Here is a 27,927-nt window from a genome sequence, read left to right on the forward strand (position 1 = left end):
CAACACTTTTGGTCAGGCTATTGCTATGCAGTAAAACCCATGGCCAGAAGCTTACATTCTCTAAGCAGTGGGCTGGTAGGCAGGGGGGGCATAAAATCGGGAGGCATGGCAGGTAGTGCCATGCCCATCACCTACCCACCTCTGCTAGGATTTTACAAGTGGCAGGGTAGATGTTGGGCTGCCTGCCCTCAGGCCAATAGAGACCCTTAAGTGGTCATCCTGGTGACCGGCTGTGGGCTCAGTGGAGAGCTGGGGCAGTGGGTCACCTTCCTGCTTTGACACCATGCCCAACAGAGGGTCCCCCGAGGGATGGGGTCAGTCTGACTGGCCCCAGTGAAGCCACCCCACTTACCTGGTCATCTGCCCTCCATAGCTGTTCCTCACTGGGGACTGACTGCAGTCCCAGCAGTGGTTACTGCTCCTGGTATTGCCACTGGGACTAGAGAGCTGCCAGTCCTCAGATTGGCCAAGAACCTTTGGAGGTGGCATATCCTCCCACTTGAGGGCAGAAGCCATGACCCCAGGCAGTTACTTGCCTGTTGACTGTAAAATTCAAACGTGGTTTCCTGGGCCACGAGAGACAGGCATGTTCCCAACTTTTCAGCTAAGGCACAGGGCCATTGCCCCTGCAAAAAATTCCAGCCCATGTCTTCCCACTTTCTCCCATTCTGGCCCCTACTTACCTGATCGCTTCAAATTCTGCCTAAACCATATGTTTTACAACTCTATCAAAAAGATGATTTGTGACCCATGGTTACCTAAACATAGCATTTAATATCATAAATTAGTAGAGAAAAATACTGTGAAAATTATGCTATACATACAATACCACCATCTTAAAGAGTTATATTCAGGACCATTTTACTTGGGAAGGCAAGCAGCAAAAATATAATAAATATGACATTGATTTTGCAGATTTGAGAACTCTTGCGATAATGTACATTTATTTAAGAGGCTATTCCGATCTCTAGAATCAAAGATAACAAATGTGTTCCTGAATATACGTGCACTAACGTTAGCTTTATATATTTAAGATGAAGCTCATCATTAAGGGCCAGAACAACTATGGTCAGTTATCTCTGCATATTCATAAGAGTAGTTAGTAAACTACATACAATTTTGGAACCAATGTGCAGAATTGGCCCAGAATTGCATTGAGCGTGGTAGCAGGCATGAAAAACGATGTTTTTCCCATTGGCCGCAATGGTGGATTTTTGCGCTGTATCGTCCCCTTCCCGGTGTGTCCCACCTCATTCACGGGAAACACGCTGGATTGCTAGAGGGCGGGCTCGGATTTGCCTGCCACGCAGTGACCTTAGCGCTTCCTCGTTCCGAGCTCCATAGTTAAAGTGCGTAAAAGCTCAGCCTGCTTCATGTCTACAGACCAGGACTGCTCCATGCAACAGGCAGCCTGAAAGCAAAGGTGAAGGCAGACCTCAAATTTAGTGACGCATCTCTGGGACGCATGCTAGATGCAGTGGATGGCTGCCATGAACTCCTCAACCCTTGCTCTGGCCTCAGGAGTCCACCAAGTTCACCAATACGGCCTGGGAGGCGGTAACAGTGCTGGTCAACGCCAATGAGGCACAGAGGAGGTTAGCCATCCATTGCAGGAAGAGGATTAATGATCTCATCCGATCCACAAAGGTAAGGCAACCACGTCATCACTCTCAACACACATCCACAGGAATTTCAAACTTCAAGGGACAACACCACTAACTCTCACACACACCCTCACATCTCCATAGGGCTCATATCCTCTTGAGCTCGTATCCACATCCCATCCATGGCTCCACTCACCATACAAACATTCCACTCATGTTTATCTGATGTGGTATGCGTCCTGCTCACAATCTCTACATCTGTTTTCATGCAGGAGCAGCTGGGTCACAACAGGAGGGTGAGGTCCCAAACCAGGGATGGAGTGGCCCACATTAGGCCCCTCACTCACTTTGAGGAGCATGCCATTGTGCTGACTGATGAGGACGTGGACCACAGCGACGGTATGGTTGATGGCGAACACCCTCGTGAGGATTCTGCACCATATCATCCCTCTCTCAATGCAACTGTGAGTGCTCACTCTCCTGTTTTTGATTATGCTGCCATGCATTAATAATCTCTACTTTGTTTCACAGGGAGCTCTGCTAAGTGACCGACACCCTCAGCCAGCCAGTCCCTCAATTCCATCCAGGTCCTCACCTCCAGCCAAGAGGACAGCTCTTCCATTGAAAAGCTTGAAATAAGCAGCCTAGAAGACATGTCACAGAGCTTACCCACACCCTGCACCAGCGCAGAGACACACACCTTGGTGGAACCTAGATCAAGAGCAGGCTTGGGTTCTCAATCTGGTGGTCACAGCAGGAAGAGGCAGGTTCAGCTGTGCTCCCTGGCAATCGGAGGCCTCCTGGTGAAGAGGCATCTGTAGGGTCGGAGTCAGATGACGATCCTCTGTAATCAGTCTTCCAACTCAAGTTGCAGAGTCAGCAGAAGGCGGGGGAACATCATGCAAAGTTGTTGGAAACCTTCATCAGATTGGCACGTGAGTCGGAGGAGTGCATCCACCTTCTGTCTGATAAAGTGGTGCCCACATGTGCAAGCATGGAGGTCTCCATGGGAAGGATGGTGGATGCCTTGGCAACTCTGATCCTGCATAACGCCGAGATGCACACAGACCAGTGCTCCATCGCGGTTGCCATGGATGAGTTCCGACAGTAGCAATGAGAAGGGGAAATGGGGCACCTCGATGTCCTTCCAGGTGCTTCTTTGCATCAAGACCGGGGCCCACGTGCACCCAAAGGGAAGAAGAGCACCAGCTGGACACCCCTGGATCAACAAGCAGAAATCTCAGAAGCTGTCTGCTCCCTGCGAGTCTCCTTTGCCTGTGACTCCCTCAACCTCACCCTCTATCACCTCAGAGGGAGCAGCTGGCCCACAGGAGTACAGCCAAAGCAAATGGAGGCCCTCAAAGCCTCGGCTCTCCAGAGGACGCACACCAAGGTCATCAGAGGCAACAGTACCAACCATTGCACAGGCTGTCTCCACCCCTGCTATGGATGTCAGGGCAGCACCTAGAAGAAGTGATAAACCTAAAAAAGTTAACAAATTTTGATCACAAGTGGTTGCACGGATGAACACATATTGTCACTTTATAATCTGAAAATATATTCATTTTCACTGAATAATGTGTAATGTTGTCTTTCAGCATCATTTACAGGATTCATGATTGCTCCTCCTGCACCACTCCTCACCCACCGCACACCCCCCCCCCAACTAGCAGTTCAGCTGCACATAGCCAGACCACGAGTGATACTGGAGGGAGAAGTGTATGTGGCAGGACCTTTTAGAGCCTTGTGCAAACACTCACCCATGGGGAGGCAGTGGTGTAGCGGTATTGTCACTGGACTAGTAATCCAGAGACCCAGTGTAATGCTCTAAGGGCCTGGATTTAAATCCCACCATGTCAGATGGTGAAATTTGAATTCATTAAAAAATCTAATGATGGCCATGAAACCGTTGCCAATTGTAAAAACTCATCTGGTTCACCAATGTCTTTTAGGAAGGAAATCTTCTGGCCAACATGTGACTCCAGACCTGGCCTACATGTGACTCCAGACCCACCCACAGCAATGTGGTTGACTCTTAAAAATGTCCTCTGAATGAGGGCAATTAGGGATGGGCAATAAATGCTGGCCTTGGAATCCTCATCCATCATACTCATCTCACTATCCTGAGTCAATGCTGCCTGCTGGGATTCCCTTTCAGTTGTCTAGCTGAGCTGACCTGCATTTCCACCCACCCACTGATCTCCCATGCAGTACCTGTGCCTGTCCCGTCCAACACAAGGCTCTGCTCACTTTCTACTTCAAAAAGATGGTCAAATTCCTCATGAGCTCCTCTGTCCTTTCCCTTCCCCCAGACACCCATTTCCTTTCCCCCCATAACCATAGACCCCCTGGCATAACCTGTAACCTTCCAGCCTGAACCCTTATCATTCCAGGATGTCCAGGTGAACATGCACATTCCTTATCTTCCTGAAAATTCCACCCCCATCCACATTGACTTCCCTGACCTCCTCCTTCCTGCCCACCTTGTCCATGTTACCTCCATTTCCCCATCAACCACCCTCACTGCACTTCTAACGATGCCATCACACCTCACCATCCCATCCTACCAGTTGCCTCTGCCTCCCTCATTGCACGGCCACGCTGAGTTCGCTCCCCAGGAGGCAGTCATTGACTCCACAGACTCCTCACTTGCACATTCACCTGGACATTCTACCCACTCCCTGCACCTTCCTCCATCCTTACTTTTCCGTCCCCACTTACTTTTTTCTCCCCCAGGACAAGTTGCCCCCTCCAATCTCCCTCCCTCACATCTTCCTTCCCCCCTTGCACCATTCTGCCCTGTTACACCTTCACCCACTTCTCAACTTCATCACTCTGACACCTTCACCCCGCCAACCACAGCCCCTGATACCTTCAAACCCCCCTCCAAATCACAACCCCCTGACACCTTTGCCCTCACCTACTGGCCCCCCCAAGGTACACTGTTGTGAGTGGTGGCCGAGTTGGCACTATTGATTGAGTTGATCAGCAGACCCATCTTGGGTGGAAACGTAGGGCAGGATTTTCCCCCCATCAGGGGGGGAGTTGCCGTGCGAGAGCACGCAGGCACGCCTCCAATCAGCGCCCCCAATTGTGCGGGCAGGGGGTTATTCCCTAAACCTGAGAGTGCACTCTTTCACGCATGCACATGAAAGAGAGCACTCATCTCACTAAGGCTAAGTGCTGCCTCAGGGAGATCGCCTATACTGTCAAAAATATTAAAAATCGAAAAAAAAAATTCTCTGACATGTCCCCCTATATAACACAGTCACATGAGTTAGGACATATTCATAATTTAAAAAAAACTTTAATTAAATTTTTTAAAACCTACATGAAAACTCATCCCGCTTGTGGATGAGGTTGCATGCTTTTTCTAAATTCCTGCCAGGGCTCCTGGCCTGCCTGCCAACCTAAAGGTTGGACGGGTAGGTCCATTAATTAATTTAATGATAAATTGGCCATTGACAGGTCGGCGGGTGCACTGCTGATTTTGCTGCACCCCTGCCTACCTGAAAATTTAAATAAAGCTCCGTCTGACATCGTTGCGCGTCATTTTACACGTCGGTGAGCGGGGGTGGGGCTCACTCGCCGATGGGAAAATCCTGCTCTTAAAGTTTATTTACAAGGAACTCAGCAGCACCTACATGTGTGCTTTCAACTCAAACTCTATCTCTGCACTACTAGCTACTAAGATAGCCTGCACTACTCTCCTATTGGGTGCTGAAGATCATGTGATATTCCTTAACAAGTGTTATTCTTATAGGTATATTACACACTAAATAAAGCAATAATTACAACATACACCTTCCTCTCCCACTCACACCCAGACCTTCCTCTCCCCCCACCCTCTTCACCGATCATCCGTGCCAGTGCATGATGAAGTTCATGAAGTTCCGAAGCCTCAGCGAAGTCGAAGCTGCTGCCTGGAGACCTCCCACCTTCCGAGATTTGCTTCACGGCAGAGCCATGTGCATGAGGATCCACCCACCATGTAATGCACATGTTCCTCCAGGGTCTGGTAGCTGTAGGGCTGCAGCATCTCCTTCTCCTCAGCTGTCAGCAATCTGAGGAAGGCTCTAAAGGTAAGTCCCATCTTCTGCACAGCATGCTTGTTTAAACAAGTTCTGAGCTGGCATGTTTTCCCGCCAGCATAACAGTAAATTGGGCATGGGGGATGATTCTAGTCAGGCCTTACTTTGCATCCCATTAGCAGGATGCAAATTGGGCTCACGCTGGCCTCCAGCAGGATTCGCAATCCACCATGGCGGACACCATCAGATGATCCCACTGTAATTTCATGTCGGCGTGAAACTGATTTCTGACTCTTCCGCAGAATTCTCTACCCCCTGCCCATCATGATGCCCACCATCAATGGGAGCAGAAAATTCCAGCCAATGTCCCTTAACCTGCTTTTATACTTTGACAGAGTCTGCAACACTGTCAGACAAGTACAACAAAATGTTATGCTCATGCCAGCCAGTCACTACAACAAACATCTTTTGAATACACTATTCCATCCAACAGCTTGGTGTCACATGAAGCATTACAGCCTGCCACACTTGACTATTTATCAGTTGTCATACCTTCTCTAAATCTGATAGCTAAAATAGTGATATTCATTCTGCCTGCCCTGCCCTTGCAATTGGATTTCTAACCTAAAAGTTCGGTTGTCAACTCCACCACAGGCTGCATTCTGTTTTAATAAAACACAAGTCATGAGGCAGTTTCTTGTTATTTATATCAGCAATACAGAAAAGAAAACTGTGAATTCCTTGAGTCCTTATTATGAGCAGATCGATGGATATATGTGTGTTGCATTAGTGATCAAGTAGTGGGTTAGGGGTCCTGGGATTATATGCACAATACAATTTCTTTAATTGATCAATTTAACAGTCAGTTCTGCTAACAAAATTAGGTCTTCTTCGTATTAAGTCATGGCTGTTGACATGAACAATATAGCATCAATTCATTGCCTGATTTCTCAAAATCATTAGCATTTTAACAGCATTTAATGTCCCAGATATGTTTTTTTTCCAAAAATACTTCCCTTTTCAGTAAAGTTCGCTCATTTATGTTCATAGATAAACTGAAATTTCCCTATTAATTTATGATACTGCAAGAAATCGGGACCTTGAATAAACAGATTTTTTTTGCATAATATAACACCCCATAAAAAGTTTTCTGAAAGGGCAACAATTTTTGAACAGTCTGTGGAAACAGGCAAGGTCACTTAATTGATGTTGATAAAGTTATTAAGATGGTGTCCTGTGTACCTCCTTATATGTACAATTGTTTAGAAAGAACCATGATGGGACCCTCAGCACGATGTAAGCTAAAAAGCTGATCTCAAGCAGGGTGATGCACAAGGGGTTGGTAACCACCCTGATGTTTTGAGTACCTGTTCTGTGTCCATTGGTCGGAGTAGTTTGAATAGGTGATTTTTTTAAATTATTCACTCATGGGATGTGGGTATCACAGGCTCAGCCAACATTTATTGCTCATCCCCAACTGACCTTGTTCAGAGGGCATTTAAGAGTCAACCACATTGCTGCGGGTCTGGAGTCACATGGAGGCCAGACCATGTAAGGACAGCAGATTTCCTTCCCTAATGGACATTAGTGAACCAGATGGATTTTAATGACAATCGACAATGGCCTCATGTGCATCGTTAGACTTTTTAATTCCAGATTTTTATTGGATTCAAATTCACCATCCACCTTGGTGGGGTCATATACTGGTGAGGTCTTTGTGAGGTTCTGATGAGGTTGCAGTACTCGTCGGTAGCTGCCTTCTTTGGAATGGAAGAGGAGGAGGAGGAAGATGAGATAAACACACTCTGTGCCAACTCTTTGTCTGCCCTCTAGAATCAATAAACTGCTCTGAAGTGTTACTGGTCATATTATTTTTTTCTGTCTAATTAGTAATGCATCATATCTAAACTGTTATTTCTTAATAAACTTAATAAACCATCTTAAAATTACTTATGACTAGTCGACTGCCTATTTAGGTATCCTTGGCCCCTAATCTTACAATATGCTAAAAGCTATTCTGTTAAAGGAATGCATAAATGGAAGGAAAACTACTTGCAATACAAAGTTTTACACAGCTTCCAGCCTTAAATAAAAATGTATGAATTCCAACTACCAATGAGGGAAATAGCTATCCAACCTGTCAATGCAACAGTTGTGATGTGTCCAGGCTCTTCTGATATTAGTTGGATGTTTTCGCATGACTTCTCTCCGCCAGCTTTCATTATCGGTTGTACATATCACAATAACCAACAATCAACTTTCTCTTTCCAGCCCCTCTCATGTAATTTAAATAAAGAATTCTCCCCGACAGTCACATACATGTTTTTTCCTAACAAAAGCCTTTAGATAGGACTCCAAAGCAAGAATCTTGGCTGATTTATTTTCTTTGGTCCGGGGATGATGAAGTCAACTGTGGTGTGTCACTGCTCCCAATGATTCAGTTAGTAGAAAGAATGGAAAAGTTGGGATAGTTCTCCTTGGAGAAGAGAAGGCTGAGGGAGATCTGATAGAAGTATTCAAAATCATGAGAGGGACAGATATTGGTGGAGGGATCGAGAACCAGAGGATATAGCTTCAAGATAATTGGCAAAAGAAACAATTGCAACATGAGGAGCGAGTAGCTAGGATCTGGAATGTACTGCCTGAATGTGGTGGAGGCAGTGTCAGTTGAGGCTTTCAAAAGGGAATTGGATCATTATCTAAAAGGAAAAATTGGCAGGGATACAGGGAAAAGACAGGGGAGTGGCACTTGATGATTGCTCCTTCAGAGGGTCAGCATTGACATGACAAGCCAAATTACCTCCTTCTGTTCAGTAACCATTCTATGATTCTATGATACTTGACTAAGAATCTTGTTTGCATGGTTCAGCGCCAAAGAATGCAGGGCATTTACTCAGTGATAAAAGCAAAATACTGCGGATGCTGGAAATGAAACAAAAAGAAAAATTGCTGGAAAAACTCAGCAGGTCTGACAGCATCTGTGGAGAGAAAGAGTTAACGTTTCGAGTCAGATGACTCTTCTTCAGAACTAAACATTTACTGAGCATTTGCTCAGTGGGCCATCAGGGAACCTTTTACTTTGTAAATCAATTCCTGAAAAAAGTTGACTTAGGTAAACATATAGAAAAAAGCTCAGTATGGATTGCTTTAAGAAAAGGATTGGTTTTAAAAAATGGATTGCTTCCTTTGTAGGGAGCATCATGCCTGATACTCCTGTGCACAGGCAGAAATCCATCTCCAGAGTATAAGTTGTTTTCATGACCATCTAGTCTGGCCCTTCAACAATATTGTTTCCATTGTCAGGCAGGAAACTTCAACCTTGGCCAAATGCAGATTCCTTCTTTGTAATACAGAAACATTCCTAATTAATTTTGCAATATATCCTCAATTTGGTTGACATCTTTTGCTGGAAGGAGAAGTTGTGTTTTATATCAAATATTCGAACAGAAAGTACTTGAGAAAAAATAAAATGGCTGCCTAAACTAATTGTAATGAGTTTTTTTTTTAAATTTTAAGTATGCTATTATGCAAGGCTCAAAATTACCTTTCTAAGGGCACTATGTATTTCCCAAATACAATAGATAATATTTACTTCAAAATGATGATTGGTCCACATTTCCAATTTGTGAGGTTCCCACTTCAGCATCTAGTTTCCCTTACTTTTGAGTAACTATCAAGAAGTTCTACTGCAAAAGGGCTAGCCCCATTTTGTCCTTCACTCCCCTCCCCCACCCCCGACCCTCACTCCCATGTTTTAGTGATTTTAAGGCAGACTTCCTGCACAGTTGAAGTTTTGGAACCACAAAGTATCCCCAGTTGTTGACTGCAAGAGCAAAAAGAAACATAAGACTTGAACATACTTCAGAAAACCAAAATTGTCAACCCTCAGATATACAGGTTCCCAACATATTTATATATTATTAGTGTCTGACAAAAGGCTCACATAGGTCAAAAATGATACATATGTATGTGTCATTCTCAGCATACTCATCTGTGAAAGAAGCACGGAGATTTGTGACCAGAGGTTGGACTAAAATCTAATCTGAATGTTGAATTACTGAATTCTTAACCTCTGTTTATCGACACAAAGTATACATTAACACACCACTATGTCAAGCATGCTCAACTATAACAATAACGACTTGCACTTATAAAGAGCCATTGATGTAATAAAACATCCTAAGGCATTTTACAAGCTTTATGAAACAAAATTTGACACCCAATTATAAAAGAAGGTATAAGGGCAGATGACCAAAAGCTGGTAAAGAGATAGGTTTTAAGAGCATCTTAAAAGAGGAAAGAGAGGTAGTGAGGTGGAGAGATTTAGGGAAGAAATTCCAAGTTAGGGTCTTGGCAGCTGAGGGACAGCTACCAATGATGGAGCAATTGAAATTGGGATTGTTGAAGAGGCCAGAATTGGCAGAGTACAGAACTCTCAAAGGGCTGTAAGACTTGAGGAGATCACAGAGATAAGGAGGGGCAAAGCCATGCAGGTATTTGAAAACAAGGACAAGGAATTTTAAAATCGAAGCATTAAATCGAAGCTTAAGCAGGAGTCAATGTAGGTCAGTGAGCAAGGGGTTGATGGGTAGATAAGACTTGGTGTGGGTTAGGGGATGGGCAGCAGAGTTTTGAATAACCTCAGGTTTTCAGAGGTTAGAACTGAGAGGCTGACCAAGCATGCGTTGGAACAGTAAATCCTACATGTAAGCAAGGCAATGGATGAGGGTTTCAGCAGCAGATAGGAACACAGGAAGAGGAACTGGCATTTAACCCCTTTCAATGAGATCATGGCTGATCTGCACCCAAACTCCATATAACTCCATATAAGCTGAGGCAAGGGCAGAGTTGGGCAATATTATGGAAATGGAAATAGGCGGTCTTAGTGAAAGTGCAGACATGTGGTTGGAAGGTCATCTTGGAATCAAGTATGACATCATGGGTGCAAAAATTCTGGCTCAGCCTACAACAGTTGCCAGGAAGTGAACTGAAGTTAAAGACAAGGCAACTGAGTTTGTTACAGGCATGGAATAATGGCGCCAGCCTTCCCAATATTTATTTGTAAGAAATTTCTGCTAATCCAGTACTAGACATTGGACAACTAGTCCAGCAGCTTAGAGACAGCAGAAAGGCAAAGAGAGATGGAGGAGAGCCACACCAGTGTATCATGAGTGTGCGTGTGGAAACTGATGCTGTTTTTTTGGCTGATGTTGCCTAGGACAGCATGATAGTTGAGAAATAGAAGGTTGCAGGAAGGAAAGCCATTGCAGGTGACTCAATGGCTACGATTAGATAGAAAAGAATAGCACCAGGTAATGGCAGTTCCACCCAGCTGGACTACTTGGAGAAACACTGGGCAGAATTTTGTGCTCAACCATATCAAAGGCTGCAAACAGGCTGAGAAGGACAAGGAGTGATAGTCTACCTTTGTCATAATCAAGTAGGATATCATTTGTGACAATGGTAAGAGCCATTTTAGTACTATATTGGGGCCAGAAACCTGATTGGAGGGATTCTGTGAAAGATGGGCACAGATATACGAGGTGACAACATCCTCAAGTACTTTGAAGAGCAAAGGGAGAATAGAGATGGGTGGTAGTTTGCAAGGACAGATGGGTCAAGTGTTCTTTTTAAAGAGAAGAGGTATAATGACCCCAGATTTGAAGGAAAGAACAATACCTGAAAACAGAGAACAGTTATTATCAGCCAAGGGGTCAGCAGTTTTGCAGAAATGGGTCTTAGAGAGCAAGAGGTAGGTCTCATTGACAAGATGAACTCAGAGAGGGCATGGGGGTAGTCAGGAAAGAAAGATGCAAGGGTTAAGGTTGGAGGACCTTCGAGAAAGTTTGTCCTGGTGGACTAGGCGAAGGGAGGGAAGCAGCAAAGGCAACTGAATGGATGCTATTGATTATTGTCATAAAAAAAAGGTCCTGATTTCTTTGCACTTATTGATGGAGGGGCGGATGAAGGAGGCAGGGGAGGGTAGTTTAAAAAGATGATTGTGAAAAAGAGGGGTAGGCACAGAAAGAAATAGTTAGGGAGTGTGATTTGGATTTGGGTAGAGAAATATATAAGGAAGTAATCAGGGATTGTCTTATCAGTGATATTATGGCTGACATCTATCAAAGGACATATATACATAAAACAAGAATTTACTTAAGTTTAAGACACTAGACTGATGATTGACCAAAATTTAAAATTAATTCAAATATATGGACAGGGTGTTTGGAGAGAATTCAAATGGCAAATCATGGGGAGAATTTTCTCTCCGTTGGGGGAGCTGAGTGGGAGCAGGCAAGGGCAGGCATGCAGCTGATCGCCAAAAAAGGCCCACTCAGCATGACACGCATCTGGAAACGCTGAGCACTCCCTGTGCGGTTGGGGGGAGGAGGCTGAGTTGGGGCCCGTGCTCTTTCACGCATGCACGCGCAAGAGCACAGACGAAGCTGCCTCAGGCAGGTTAGTTTGATTATGAAAAATTTAAATAAAGAAGAAAATAAATTATTCAGACAGTGTCACATGAGCTGGGACATGTCAATGAATTTTAATTAAAAAATTTATTAGATTTATAAACACTTCATGAAACCTCATCCCACCCGTGGATGAGGTTTCATGATAAATGGGAAGGCCGCCTGGGCTCTTCGCCTGCCCGCCAACCTTAAGGTTGGATGGGCAGCTCCAGTAATTCTTTTAATTAGTTGTTAAATGGCCTTAATGGGCCTTTGACAGTTTAGCGGGTGCGCAGCCGACTCCAGTGCACACCCACCGAACTGAAGATCAGAATGACGCGCGGTGATGTCGGAACGCACACCCAACATCACCGCACGTCATTTTACGCATCACCGAGCAGGGCCCACCCCCACACCCTGACCAGGAGATTCAGGCCCATGTGAAAATATTAGGCTGCAACAATGAATTAAGTAAAGATTTTTTCATAACGTTAATTAAATTATTGCTTCATTCTGTCGCTCCCATTCCCCTATGATGCCTTAAGTTTAACCATCTTTCACCATTTTGCACTGCTGTTTCTGCCTTTGGTACTTCTTTCATTGCATCTGATCTTTCTGCTCCTCTGACCTTATATTTTTGATTACAAACCAAAAGCTGCAGCAGATGAAACTGTCTTCTGACTGAGTAGCTCTAGCCATTGTAATGTGAACTATGTAGCCTTGTGGATGAAATCATGCTGCTGCATAAATTGAATGAAATATAACTAGCAACAGCGTCATCACAAAACATCAGTAGGAAGAGCTCCAGTCTCTAAACAGGCTTGAACTTGACATGTTGGTGCTGCTCCCTAGCTTTAGCCAAAATAGTAATGGTGCATTTTTCTATTACTTGAGAACTCAATGACAATGCTGAAGCATGTTATTCAACATACAAGCCTATTATTTATCTTTCAACGGAGGAATAAAATAAAGAAAGACTTGCATGTATAATTATTTGTTTATCTCCAAGATGGTGGAAGTATATATAAGGAACCATAATTTACAAATTGTTGTTGGAGTGCTGCTGAAGGTTAACTAAACATTGCTTAAGGTTCTATGGAGTTACAAAACATCCTAGTAAACCCCCATATTGTAAAATGGATCCAAGCCAGATGGTGAAGTATGAAACAAGGCACAGTTCTTTTCCTTGAGATTAGGAGCAGAATTTTCAGTGCCCCCTGTGTTGGGCATCACGGCGGGCACGAGCAGACAATGTGTTGGGAAGAACAAAAATCATGCTCACAATGTTGTGAAACCAGTTCGCAATCACCTGCTAAGCCCATCAATGTTGGGCCATGTTTCCCGCCGACACACTTTGGGAACTTCATTGTAATATGTCTGCATATCATTAAAAGTCCAGCTTGCCAGAATCATCCCCACACACGGGGTCATCCAAGCATTTCACAACAGCATTTATAAGGCGTGCACCTGGAGAGCTGCACTTTGAGGGGAACTCGGAGGTGATTGCACAGTAACGCTGCGCTCTGCTCATGAAGGTCACATGTTGGACCTAAAGATCGAGGCGCCATGCATTCAGGTGAGGGTGCAGGCAAGTCGCATTTTTCTGGCTGGCTGGGAGTGCAGTTCCAGGCAAGGGCTGACTGCCGTTGAGCCAAGCTGGGGTGGGGTTGGGGATGGGGGGGAGGTAAGAGCTACACTGCGGTTGAAGTGAGTTGGGGGACTGGGGGAAAGGGCTGCACTGCAGTTCAGGCAAGTTGGGAGGGGTGGGGCAAGGGCTGCACTGCAGTTGATGATAGTGTAGAAGCATATGCAGGGGGTGGGGGTGGGGGGGGGGTGGTGGGGAAGGAAGTAGCCACACATTAGAGAAACCTTGTATGAAGTGACCATTTCTCTGCAGCTGAGACAGTTCAGGCGCAGCCACATTGACATGCTTGGAGTGGAGCATCTAGCTTATCTGCCCACTCAAACAAAACAGAGGCCTGAAAGCGCCACCAAATACTCCAGAACTTCTCATCCCTTGGGCACAGACTGCAAACTAATAGATAAAACCAAAAAACTGCGGATGCTGGAAATCCAAAACAAAAACAGAATTACCTGGAAAAACTCAGTAGGTCTGGCAGCATCGGCGGAGAAGAAACGTCAACTCTTTTCTTCGCCGCCGATGCTGCCAGACCTGCTGAGTTTTTCCAGGTAATTCTGTTTTTGTTTTGACTGCAAACTAATGATCGTTTTGTGGACTGCAGAACAATTGGATGAATGGACACGTTGGACAATCTTCTTGTGAAAGCTATCCATTGTGTAGTCACTGGTGGGGGCGCTCACAACGCCTTGCAATATTATCATTCAGGTTTGGACCAGTCACCCCCATGGTTCAAGCTAACAGTGCAGCCTTGCAGTGTGGGTTAGAAGAATGCCTGCACCTAAGCTAAGAGCACAGTATGCAGTCAGTCCAGTGGCAAATCTGCCACCAATTGGTCAGGCGGAGAGGAGCAGAGGTGGGTGGGTTTTGGGCAGGCATGCAGTACACTAAACCCTGGCCGTCCAAGTGGTTGCCTGCACTCTTTGGGATGCATTAAGGAGCCTTCAGGCATAACCAAGAGTGATTCTTGGAACAGCCAAGCTAACCCATGTGTCTCTCTATCTCTTTCATCCTGCTGGAGGAGTATATTGGTAGCATGGAGCCTGGTGACCTAACTGTATGCCTCATGGCTTACAGAGAGTGGAGACAAAGGAAAAGAGAGTGACGGCTGAGCAGAGGATCAGCACCCTGAAGAAGGAGGGGCGGCTGGGGCTCCTGCACATGCTGCTGAAGAGCCACAGTGAGCCATTGCTGGTTAGCACCTAGCTAGACCCAGGGTCTATTGTTGGTCACAACTGCCACCTGCTGCAGGATTTGGTGCCACGGGGACATAGAGGCATCCACTACCAGTAGCTGTGAAAGCACCCACGGCGCACAATTTTTATGCCAGTGACTCCTTTCAGGGCTCCACAGGTGACCTCTGGGATATCACAAGCCTCCATGCACAAATGCATCCATGAGGTCACAGATGCCATCTTCGCGAAGGCGCACAACTTTGTGCATTTCGCATGGGATCAGGAAAGCCAGGGTGCAAGAGCACTGGGATTTGCCCAGATCTCAGGTTTTCCACAAGTGCAGGGTGCCATTGATTGCATTCACATGGCACTCAGATCTCCGTGGCGACAAGCAGTCAACTACCTCAATTGCAAGGGCTTCGACTCGCTGAATGTTCAGCTGGCGTGTGGCTACCACAAACACAACCTGGAGATCTGCGCACGGTTCCTAGGGAGTGGTCACAACTCTTACATTCTAAGTAGGTCTCAGATCCTTGACATTTTTCAGGGTCCAGAGAGGCTGCAGAGTTAGCCCCTCCAGAGGATATGGCTTTTTTTTTATTCATTCAGGGGATGTGGGCTTCACTGGCTGGGCCAGCATTTATTGCCCATCTCTAGTTGCCCTTGAGAGGGTGATGGTGATGGTAAGCTGCCTTCTTGAGCTGCTGCAGTCCGCTGCAGGCTGATCTCACCCATGCTGCAGCCTCAGAGTGCAGCAGAGAGAAGATATGCATGCTGAAACTCGCACCTTGGTGAACCAAACCATCAGAATGTTGAAAATGAGGTTCGGTGACTGGACCGTTCTGGTGGAGCCCTGCAATACAGTTCACAGAGGGTGTCACACATCGCTGTCACCTGCTGCATCCTTCACAAACTGGCACTGCAAAGGGGACAGGAGTTGGCTGAGGAGGAAATGGAGAAGCTGCATGTCTCCTCTCATGGGGAGGAGAGTGAGATGGTCCTCAAAGGTGAGGATAATGGCAATGAAGCCATTACACTGGCCAGATGAGACAGGCCCTCTCGGGAGGGCCTCATAGCTGCTAGATTCGTGGAGGATGATGATAACATACAGCGAGGACACTCCATAGATCCTCCCATTATACCTATGAATGTTTACCTCTTGTCTGGCTGATGGCAGTGCACATACCCTCTGTGGTAAAGCTCCTGGCATGGAGACATAGCAGATGCCCAAAGTCCTTACATTCCAAGGAAATGATGACGACATGCAGTGGGGACACTCCATAGATCCTCACATAGCTTCTACGAATATCTGACTCCTGTCTGGCTGATGATTCCTCGCTTGCATTCTGTGAAGAGGGTCTTATCATGGAGATGCAGCGGGGAAACTTTAATTTCTCCTGATCTTATGGCATCCTTCATGGCCATGCTGTTACCAGACACAGATGCCAATGAGATGGTGCTGGGAGCACATTAGAGAGAATGACTAAACTCTGTGCCGCTGGCCCAGGCCATTCTGGCAGCAATAATAAGCCCCATCGAGTTGCAGGCATGACAGGTGTGTTCAGCAACAGTGAAGGCACACTATCAGTGTGCTGGGAAGGTTGCACAAAGCACAGGAAGAGGTCCTGGACTGAGGCACTTGTCTTTATCTTGTGCAGGGGCCAAGGTTTCACATCTGAGTGACACGAACACTGCTCATCAGAACAAGAGGCCATAGGCAAGGAGACATTCCTTAACAAAGTGAACATTATGTACAAGTGATTAACACCCTTGCCCAGGCTGTGCAACTACATCCTCTTAACGCTTGGCCTAAATAGCCCAGTGGTTATGGTACTGGGCTTGTAACCCCAAGATCAAGTGTTCAAATCTCACAATGGCAAACTATGAAACAATGTAACTTCATCTGAAACAGATGGAAACAGGTTTGTACTCGAAAGAGTTACATCCTCTTAACGCTTGGCCTAAATAGCCCAGTGGTTATGGTACTGGGCTTGTAACCCCAAGATTAAGAGTTCAAATCTCACAATGGCAAAACTATGTAACTTCATCTGAATAGAAACACATGGAAACATGTTTGTACTGGAGAGAGTTACAGTGAAAGGGAAAAAGCATTTTAGCTTGGCCTAAATGGCCAAGTGGTTATGGTACTGGGTTTGTAACCCCAAGATCAAGAGTTCAAATCTCACACTGACAAACTATGAAACAACGTAACTTCATCTGAAACAGATGGAAATGGGTTTGTACTTGAAAGAGTTACATCCAGGTCTCTCTGCCCCTGTACACCCTTTAAGCTTGGCCTAAATAGCCCAGTGGTTATGGTACTGGGCTTGTAACCCCAAGATTAAGAGTTCAAATCTCACAATGGCAAAACTATGTAACTTCATCTGAATGGAAACATGTTTGTACTGGAGAGAGTTACAGTGAAAGGGAAAAAGCATTTTAACGCTTGGCCTAAATAGCCCAGTGGTTATGGTACTGGGCTTGTAACCCCAAGATTAAGAGTTCAAATCTCACAATGGCAAAACTATGTAACTTCATCTGAATAGAAACACATGGAAACATGTTTGTACTGGAGAGAGTTACAGTGAAAGGGAAAAAGCATTTTCCGCCCCTCCGTCCTTTTCAGTGGTTGGCGGAGAGGAGGGCTGTGGCCGCAGGGGTGACCAGAATCGGGGACGTGCTGGGTGGCGGAGGACTGGGCTGGATGCTCCCGCAGGAGTTGGCACGACGCGCGTCTGTGAGTGTCCAGGTCGCAGCCGATGCCATCCAAGACCTGAGAACGGTCGTGCTCGGACCCGACGTTATTTTGGGTCTTGAGGCGGCCCAGGTGCGCGGTGGTCTTCCGTCTGAGCGTTCCCCTGTTCGGACGGAATTCCACATTGGCCCCAAGCCCCGAACCCTCCCTCGGGTGCTGGTGCCCCGCAATATGAGCCGCCTCGGGGACATGCCCTCTGTGCCTTTTGGCACGGCAAAGAGGAGCTTTTTGTACGGACTGCTGCTGCACACCTTCCATTTTCTCGCCCTTGTCCGTCGACCGGACATGCCCTGGCGTGCCTTGTTGCCGTCCGGCGGCGGAGGCCCCCGATGGGAGGCCCTCTACGGAGGTGTCCTCCCCCTTTCTATCGGAGACCTGGGTTGGAGGGTGTTGCATGCAGCAGTCCCTTATAATAAGAGGATGCATTGGTTCGCGGACTCTCAGGACACGTGCCCTTTTTGCGGTCTTGTGGAGTCCGTGGACCATGTATACATAGGGTGTTGTAGGCTGCACTCCCTTTTTAGTTATTTGAAAAACCTTTTATTGATGTTTTGTTTGCACTTCAGCCCCACGCTCCTGATCTATGGGCACCCGGTGCGGAAGGGGGTCGGGAAGGAGGAGGACCTCCTCGTGAACCTGCTCCTGGGCCTGGCCAAGTTGGCCATTAACAGGTCCAGGCAGCGGGCGATCGACGGGGGAGTCCCGCCCGATTGTTTGTCCCTCTTCCGTGGCTACGTTCGCTGCCGGATGTCCCTGGAGAAGGAGCACGCGGTGTCTGCTGGCACTCTCGAGGCCTTCCGTGCTCGGTGGGCACCGCGGGGACTGGGGTGTTTTGTTGACCCCTTTAATCACATTTTGATTTAAAGTTTGTAAGTTTCCTTTAAAACTTTGTTCTTGGTTTTACAGCTGACCTGAATTAGGGGCTGTGCCTGATTTATCCCAATTTTGTTGATTTGGTTTTCATTTAAAAGATTATCAAGAGTTAAGATTTAAAAGATTGTCAAGAGTTCAAATCTCACAATGGCAAACTATGAAACAACGCAAGGCTTGGCCTAAATAGCCAAGTGGTTACGGTACTGGGTTTGTAACCCCAAGATCAAGAGTTCAAATCTCACAATGGCCAACTATGAAACAATGTAACTTCATCTGAATAGGAACAGATGGAAACGGGTTTGTACTCGAAAGAGTTACCTGCAATTGGCAGAGTTGATCATATGATCAACCTCAGAACTTGTTTTGAACTTCTCGGTCCTCAGGGACGGGAAGTATGCGTTGTGCTTCCTGCAAGAAACCCATACCGTTCCGGGAGACGAAGCCACGTGGCTCCTGGAGTGGCGAGGGGGGGTCTACATGAGTCACCTAGCCTCCAATTCTGGCGGGGTGGCTATCTTGTTGGCCCCGCATTTTCAGCCGGAGATCTTGGGGGTCAAGGAGCCGGTGCCAGGCCGGTTGCTGCACCTGACTGTGCGTCTGGGGGGGGCGGTGCTTCACTTTGTGAATGTGTACGCTCCCCTGGGCACGCAGCAGCAAGCGAGCTTCTTTGAAGAAGTGTCCACTCATCTCGGCTCCATCGACGCTGGCGAGTGCGTCGTCCTCGGGGGGGATTTCAATTGCACCCTCGGGGTCCGGGACCGTCACGGTACCCCGCACTGCACGCGAGGTGTGAGTAAGTTGCGGGACCTGGTCAGGTCCTTCGACTTAGTGGACGTCTGGCGAAATCTCCATCCTGACTCCAGCGTGTTCACCTTTGTGTCACCTGGAGTCGGAGCGTCCAGACTCGACCGCCTTTACTTTTCGAAGGCGTACGTGTCCTGCGTTCCGGCTGCTTCTATACAGCAGGTTCCGTGCACGGACCACCATCTGGTGTGGGTGGAGCTCACTTCGTTCTGCGCTCGGACGGGGTCCGCGTACTGGCATTTTAATAACCTGTTGTTGGAAGACCAGCGGTTCCTGGACTCGTTCCGTCGCTTCTGGGCCGGCTGGAGAAGGAAGCGGGGAGGCTTCCCCTCCTTGAGGCTATGGTGGGACGTGGGCAAGACTCACATCCGAGTTTTCTGTCAAGAGTACGCGAAGGGGTCGACAAAGAGACGCAAATCCAGGGTCGAGGAGTTGGAGAAGGAGGTGCTCGACCTGGAGGCACGTCTCCGTCAGCCCGACGCGGACCCGGCCCTGCGGTCGGTGTACGATGAGAAGAAGGGCGCGCTGCGGGACCTGCAACTGGTCGGGTCTCGGGGCGCGTTCGTGAGGTCGCGGATCTGTTTCCTTAAGGAGATGGACCGTGGCTCTCCCTTCTTCTACTCACTGGAAAAAAGGCACGGGGTCCGTAAGCAGCTCTTTACGCTGCTGGCCGACGACGGATCCCTTGTCTCGGATCCGGAGGGCATCAGGGCCATTGCCCGAGATTACTACACTGCCCTGTTCTCTCCGGATCCGTCCAGTGAGGAAGCTTGCAGAGTTTTGTGGGAGGACCTGCCGCAGGTCGGCCCGGAGTGCGCCGGAAAGCTCGACTCCCCTATAAGTCTGGGGGAGCTGACCGGCGCACTCGACGGTCTTTCTAGGGGCAAAACCCCGGGACTAGACGGGCTGACCGTGGAGTTCTTCAGGGCGTTCTGGGACGTCTTGGGGAGCGACTTCGTGGGGGTCCTGGGGGAGAGCATTGCTACCGGGGAGATGCCCCTTTCGTGGCGCAGGGCCGTGATTGCCCTGCTGCCGAAGAAGGGGGATCTCCGCCCTCTTAAAAACTGGCGCCCGGTCTCCCTCCTCAGCACGGACTACAAAATCTTCGCCCGAGCCATGTCTTCTCGGCTCGGCACCGTGCTGGACCACATGATCCACCCTGACCAGTCCTACACCGTCCCGGACCGAACCATTTATGATAACATCCATCTGGTCCGGGACATCATCCACCATTCCCAGAGGGCTGGTCTGTCGAGCGCCTTCCTGTCTCTCGATCAGAAGAAAGCGTTCGACAGGGTGGATCACGAATACTTACTCGGAACTCTGCGAGCCTTCGGGTTCGGGACGCATTTTGTCACCCGGATCCGACTTCTGTACACCGCCGCGGAGTGTCTAGTGAAGGTTAACGGGTCCCTGACGGCGCCCCTTCGCTTTGGGAGAGGGGTACGTCAGGGCTGCCCCTGTCTGGCCAGTTGTATTCTATTTGCGTGGAGCCTTTCCTGCGCCTCTTGCGGAGGAGGTTGTCGGGATTGGTTCTGCGCGGGCCGGGCATCGGGGTGGTCCTTTCGGCTTACGCCGATGACGTGCTCCTTATGTTTAGTGACCCGGCTGACCTGCGGAGGATGCGCGAGTGCCAGGAGGTCTACTCTGCCGTTTTTCTGCCAGGATCAACTGGGGTAAATGTTCTGGACTCCTGGTCGGTCAGTGGCAGATAGATCCCCTACCCGAGGAGCTCAGGCCTTTCACCTGGAGCAGGACCAGCCTCCTCTACCTGGGGGTCCATCTCTGCCCCGCTGAGGAATCCTGGCCGGCAAACTGGCAGGAACTGGAGACGAAAGTCACCGCTCGCCTGCGGCGCTGGACAGGACTGCTCCGAGTGCTATCTTACCGAGGTCGAGTTCTGGTCATAAACCAGCTGATCGCCGCCATGTTGTGGTATCAGCTGGTCACTTTGACCCCTCCCCCGGACTTTGTCACAAGAATCCAGAGATTGTTAGTCGACTTCTTCTGGGACAAAAGATTGCACTGGGTCGCTGCCGAGGTTCTGAGTCTCCCGCTTAGGGAGGGTGGTCAGGCGCTAGTGTGCCTACGCACACAGGTGGCGACTTTCCGCCTTCAGACCCTGCAGCGATACCTCTACGTCGAGCTTCCTCCTAGATGGTGTGCCCTGATGACGTATTTCTTCCGTCAGGTGCACGGCCTGAATTATGACGTGCAGCTCCTGTTTATAGAACAGCTGGGCCTCGGTGGCTCCTTGCAGGCGTTGCCCGTCTTTTACCAGGACCTGATCAAAGTCTGGAAAGTGGTCGCCTCGCGACGCAGCTCTCCCCCATCAGGAGTAGCGGCTATCGTCAGAGAGCCGCTGCTCAGGAATCCGCCCCTCCGTCCTTTTCAGTGGTTGGCGGAGAGGAGGGCTGTGGCCGCAGGGGTGACCAGGATCGGGGACGTGCTGGGTGGCGGAGGACTGGGCTGGATGCTCATGCAGGAGTTGGCACGACGCGCGTCTGTGAGTGTCCAGGTCGCAGCCGATGCCATCCAAGACCTGAGAACGGTCGTGCTCGGACCCGACGTTATTTTGGGTCTTGAGGCGGCCCAGGTGCGCGGTGGTCTTCCGTCTGAGCGTTCCCCTGTTCAGACGGAATTCCACATTGGCCCCAAGCCCCGAACCCTCCCTCGGGTGCTGGTGCCCCGCAATATGAGCCGCCTCGGGGACATGCCCTCTGTGCCTTTTGGCACGGCAAAGAGGGGCTTTTTGTACGGACTGCTGCTGCACACCTTCCATTTTCTCACCCTTGTCCGTCGACCGGACATGCCCTGGCGTGCCTTGTTGCCGTCCGGCGGCGGAGGCCCCCGATGGGAGGCCCTCTACGGAGGTGTCCTCCCCCTTTCTATCGGGGACCTGGGTTGGAGGGTGTTGCATGCAGCAGTCCCTTATAATAAGAGGATGCATAGGTTCACGGACTCTCAGGACACATGCCCTTTTTGCGGTCTTGTGGAGTCCGTGGACCATGTATACATAGGGTGTTGTAGGCTGCACTCCCTTTTTAGTTATTTGAAAAACCTTTTATTGATGTTTTGTTTGCACTTCAGCCCCATGCTCCTGATCTATGGGCACCCGGTGCGGAAGGGGGTCGGGAAGGAGGAGGACCTCCTCGTGAACCTGCTCCTGGGCCTGGCCAAGTTGGCCATTAACAGGTCCAGGCAGCGGGCGATCGACGGGGGAGTCCCGCCCGATTGTTTGTCCCTCTTCCGTGGCTACGTTCGCTGCCGGATGTCCCTGGAGAAGGAGCACGCGGTGTCTGCTGGCACTCTCGAGGCCTTCCGTGCTCGGTGGGCACCGCGGGGACTGGGGTGTTTTGTTGACCCCTTTAATCACATTTTGATTTAAAGTTTGTAAGTTTCCTTTAAACTTTGTTCTTGGTTTTACAGCTGACCTGAATTAGGGGCTGTGCCTGATTTATCCCAATTTTGTTAATTTGGTTTTCATTTAAAAGATTATCAAGAGTTCAAACCTCACAATGGCAAACTATGAAACAATGCAAGGCTTGCCCTAAATAGCCAAGTGGTTATGGTACTGGGCTTGTAACCCTAAGATCAAGAGTTCAAATCTCACAATGGCAAACTATGAAACAATGCAACTTCATCTGAAACAGATGGAAACAGGTTTGTACTCGAAAGAGTTACATCTTCTTAATCTGCAGCTATATCTTGGTGCTCCCCTGACTCCACAGCAGGGGTGGAGGCAGTCTGCAGACTGCTACGCCCTGACTGTGGTGACCTTGATGGGTGTCCTCTAGAGGGTTGAGACCTGGAGGGCCTTGGCCTGCTTTTAGGGTCCTGCTGTGTGGCAGTGGCACCATCCTCAGCCTATGGGGCTGGAGCTGCTGGGGTCACAGGAAAAGGGGGTTCAGGTGGGCTGGACATTCCTGGAGTCACCTGGGCTAATGCCCCTGGGGTGCGCACCTGCTGAGCCTCCTTACTATGGGCTTCCAAGGGCACTTAGCTGACCCCTTGAGGAGAAGGGAAAGCTGAAATGAGATCGCGCTGCCCCGCACCCCTCTCATGTTGACACTGTTGGAGGTCAACTATGGCATCAGTGATGGGGTTCAGCCTGCACAGCAGTGGAGGACCAATGTCTTGGACCAATTTCTCCATGGCGACTGCCTTCCTACCAGCGTTGGCCTTGGTGGGTTGGCATGCCAGTGCTATCACCTCACTGAAGGTGGATGGGCTCTTCCATCATGAGTATTGAGGAGTGCAGCGGACATCCTTTCCTGATTCTCGTAAACTTGCCTTTGCAGCTCCAGCAACTGAGGTATGTCCAAGCCCAGAAGCTCGTCATCTGCCTTGGACTCAACAGATTTCTGATCTCTAGCAGTCCTCCGATTGCCAGAAACCTGGTAAGTCCCTCCCTCCGCCTGCTGTGGATCAGACAGTGCAACGTACTCACCAGATTGTGACTCCAAGGCTACTCCAAATCTTGGTCCCACCGAGGTGTGTGTCTCTGTGCTGGTAGAGGGTGTGGGTGAGCATTGTGATGGGTCTTCAATGAGGGTTTCAGCAGATTCCTCTTCTGAGGTGCCTTTGGGGCTTGAATCAAGGGCCTGGCTTGTGGACTCCCTCGGCTATTTTCCAGATGTGCCTGTGAAAGCAAGGAGAGATAATTAGTGCATGGTAGTGACCTGCAAAACAGGGCACATCATTCACAAGATGGCTGCCTGGATGTTGCACTGCTGGATCCTCACTTGGTTGAGCACCGCCGTACTCACCATCAGCACAGGAACAGCCATATCTTTGCCAGCCAGCTGGATGACTCTACTTTCACAGTCCATTAGGACCTTGATTTTAGGCATTCCTCCACCAGTCTGCGACCTCTCCTTTTTTTGTGTGCCAGCTTGTCCTGCATGAATACAGGTGCAGAGAGTGTAAGCAGGATGCCTGTCAGGCCAGATGATAAGTATGCCAGGCATTTTTGGGTGGTGAGCGGTCCCATGGACGGGATGAGGACAATGAAAGTGTGTGAGAGAGTGAATCATGATGTGCCTTGAACAGACAGTGAGTGAGGTCCCTGTGGGTGTGTGATGGGTTTGTGAGTATGTGAGCTAAGAATGATGAGAAGAGTGACTTACCCTGGTGGAACTGAGGAGATCATTCATTCTTTTTTGGCTCTGGGTGGGTGTCCTCTTTTGCAGGACATTGGAGCTGACCACCGCTGCCACCATCTCCCAAGCCAGATTGGTGATGCTGCCTGCCCCTCCTGAGGCCAGAGTGGGGGTAGAGGTAATCACGGTGGGCCTCCACAGCAGCCCATACAAGAATCCCTTCCACGCCGAATGAAAAGGCACAGAGGGAATTTCCACAAGACAGCCAAAATTGTGGAGCCACAGCTCCCAGGGGAGGTCTCAGATGCTGAACTATTGTGAAATTCCATCTAAATGAGGGTCAGTTTGGATGGGAGTCCACCGCATGCGTGAGCTGCCTTGACACCTTGAGTACAACCAGGCTGTCTCTCTTTATACGTGCTCTCAGTCCATAATCAAACAATGCCCATCATCATATCTTTAACAATATAACCAATCAAACATTAACACATATATCTGAGTTTGGGAGCAGGGCAAATCATGCATTATAATGGCCTCCCTGTGGGCTGACCAGTGGAGCAACACCATTAATAGTGACAGGTAGGAATTTTAAACAACAGGACAAAGGAGAATAGTGCAGATGCAAACTGCACAATATTCAGGTGAATGGAGGATCCAAAGTTGGGATATGTAGGTTTGTAGAAGCACTTCCACAAGAAGTGAGGGAAAGAAGACATTTTTGATAGAAATGACAACCCTCCTGTTAGCATGCATTAAAAATAGTAGATGGGGTAAATGCTGTCTTTAAGGCATCGCTGGCCTGGATGGATGTCAGAAAATGGCTGACCTGAAGAAATCAAGCAAAAATGCTGTTATGAATACCACAAGTAGCAAAATAAACGCTAAAAAACTGTAAACTACATCTGCTGAATGATGCTTGCTAACAACAGGAGATTAAAAGTGCAGTATGGCATGACAAAATAAGGCTGCTGAATGCTTGCTTACCTCTAAATAATCAAATAAAATGACCAAGTCTAGATGGTAAACTGGGCAAGTCGCAAAAAGTCTTGAAGGGTCTTCACAAGAATCCTTGTAATGAAGCTTAACTGTTTGTTCTTTGGTGTGATTTGGGAGGCGGTGGCATAGTGGTATTGTCACTAGACTAGTATTCCACAGACCCAAGGTAATGCTCAGAGAGCCTTAGTTCAAATCCCAGATATGATGGTGATGGTGAAATATGAATCCAATAAAAATCTGGAATTGAAAGTCTGATGCTGATCACAAAACCATTGCCATAAAATCCCATCTTTTCCACTAATGTCCTTACCTGGTCTGGCCTACACGTGACTCCAGACTCACAGCAATGTAATTGACTCTTAAATACCCTCAGAACAAGGGCAATAAATGCTGGCCTAGCCAGTCACATCCCATGAATGAGTTTTACAAAATGAATTGGGATGGACAATGTTACATAATATTTAGATAGATAGAGTAGATAGGGAAAGACTGTTCCCATTGGTGGAAAGATCCAGAATGAGAGGATGTCAATTTAAGGTGATTGGCAAAAGAAGCAATAGCGACATGAGGAAAAGCATTTTTTTATGCACAGCAAGCTGGGGATCTGGAATGTACTGACTGCGAGTGTGGAGGAGGCAGATTCAATCAAGGCCTTCAAAAGAGAGTTGGGAAATAATTATCTGAAGAGAAAAAAAATGAAAATAAGCAGAGGAAATAGTTTGGTGTAAAGTTTCATGTACCTAGTGGAGCAAATGAAAAGCATACAAGTTCTACAACAGGCAGGTGATGAGTTCAAACAGAGATAAGTGGTGAAGGCAAAAGAACAGAAAAGTGTACATCTATATTGCGACTTTCATGACCTCAAGACATCCCAAAGTGCTTTGCAACCAAGGAAGTAATTTTTGAATTGTTGTTACTATTAAAATACAGGAAACATTGCACCATTGTTTTCCTTTCAGTTGGAGTTAAGCTACAATAATAATTATAAGTGGATCTTTACTGTGGCATTCATACATGGTTTATAATGTAATCAATATATAGTATGCATCATATATGGTTCCTTCATTAACAAAATCTGAAGCATATGCTACACATGATTCTGTGTGGCTCCAAAAGCCAATGTTACAGGGAAAAAAAACTAGAAATAAATTATTACCCAGAAGTTGTAACAAGGAAACAGGCAATTTAACCTAATCAGCCCATGTCAGCGTTTACCTTCCACATATGCAAATAGTTGAAATCTTACTTTGAAGGTGTCACATGTGCTGTCGATAAAGGGGAACGGGTGGATGTACTGTACTTAGATTTCCAGAAGGCAATTGATAAAGTGTCATATCAAAGGTTATTGCAGAAAATAAAAATTCATGGTGTGGGATAACATATTGGATCGAAGGTTGGTTAGCTAACAGGAAGCAAAGAGTTGGCATAAATGGGTCTTTTTCTGGTTGGCAGGATATGATGAGTCATGTGCCACAGGGATCAGTACTGGGGCCTCAACTTTTTACAATTTATATAAACGACTTGGATGAAGGGACCGAAGGAATGGTGGCTAAATTTGCTGACCACACAGAGATAGGTAGTAAAGTATATTGAAAAGAGGGTGTAAGGAGGCTACAATGTGACAGTGATAGGTTCAGTGAGTGGGCAAAGATCTGGTAATAGAAGTAAAATGCGAGCAAATGTGAAATCATTCATTTTGACAGGAAGAATAAAAAGGAAGCTTATTATCTAAATGATGAGAGATTGCAGAGCTCTGAGATTCAGAGGGATCTGGGTGCCCTAGTGCATGAATCACAAAAGGTTAATATGCAGGTACAGCAGGTAATTTGGAAAGCTAGTAGAATGTTATCATTTATTGTGAGGGGAATTGAATACAAAAGTAGGGAGGTTATGCTTCAGTTGTACAGGGCATTGGTGAGACCACATCTGGAGTGTTGTATACAGTACTGGTCTCCTTATTTAAAGAAAGACGTAAATGTGTTGGAAGCAGTTCAGAGAAGGACTAATACCAGGAATGGGTGGGTTATCTTATGGGGAAAGGCTGGACAGGTTAGGCTTGTATCCACTGGAATTTAGAAGAGTAAGAGGCAACTTAATTGAAACCTTTAAGATCCTGAGAGGTCTTGACAGGGTTGATGTGGAGCGGATGTTTCCTCTGGTGGGAAAATCTAGAACTAGGGAGTCACTGTTTAAAAATAAGGGGTCGCCCATTTAAGACAGAGATAAGGAAATTTTTTTTCTGTCAGAGGGTTGAGTGTCTTTGGAACTCCCCTTCTCAAAAAGCGGCAAAAGCAGAGTCTTTGAATATTTTGAAGGCAGAGCTCAATAGATTCTTGATTAACAAGGGGGTAAAAGGTTATCGGGGGTAGCAGGAATGTGGGGTTGAGGCTACATTCATATCAGCCATGATCTTATTGAATGCGGAGCAGGCTCAAGGGGCCAAGTGGCCTACTCCTGCTCCTAATTCGTATGTTCAAATATATTTAAGTCATCTTTACC

This window comes from Carcharodon carcharias, chromosome 3 (genome assembly GCF_017639515.1).
Source record: "Carcharodon carcharias isolate sCarCar2 chromosome 3, sCarCar2.pri, whole genome shotgun sequence".
Classification (NCBI taxonomy): domain Eukaryota; kingdom Metazoa; phylum Chordata; class Chondrichthyes; order Lamniformes; family Lamnidae; genus Carcharodon; species Carcharodon carcharias.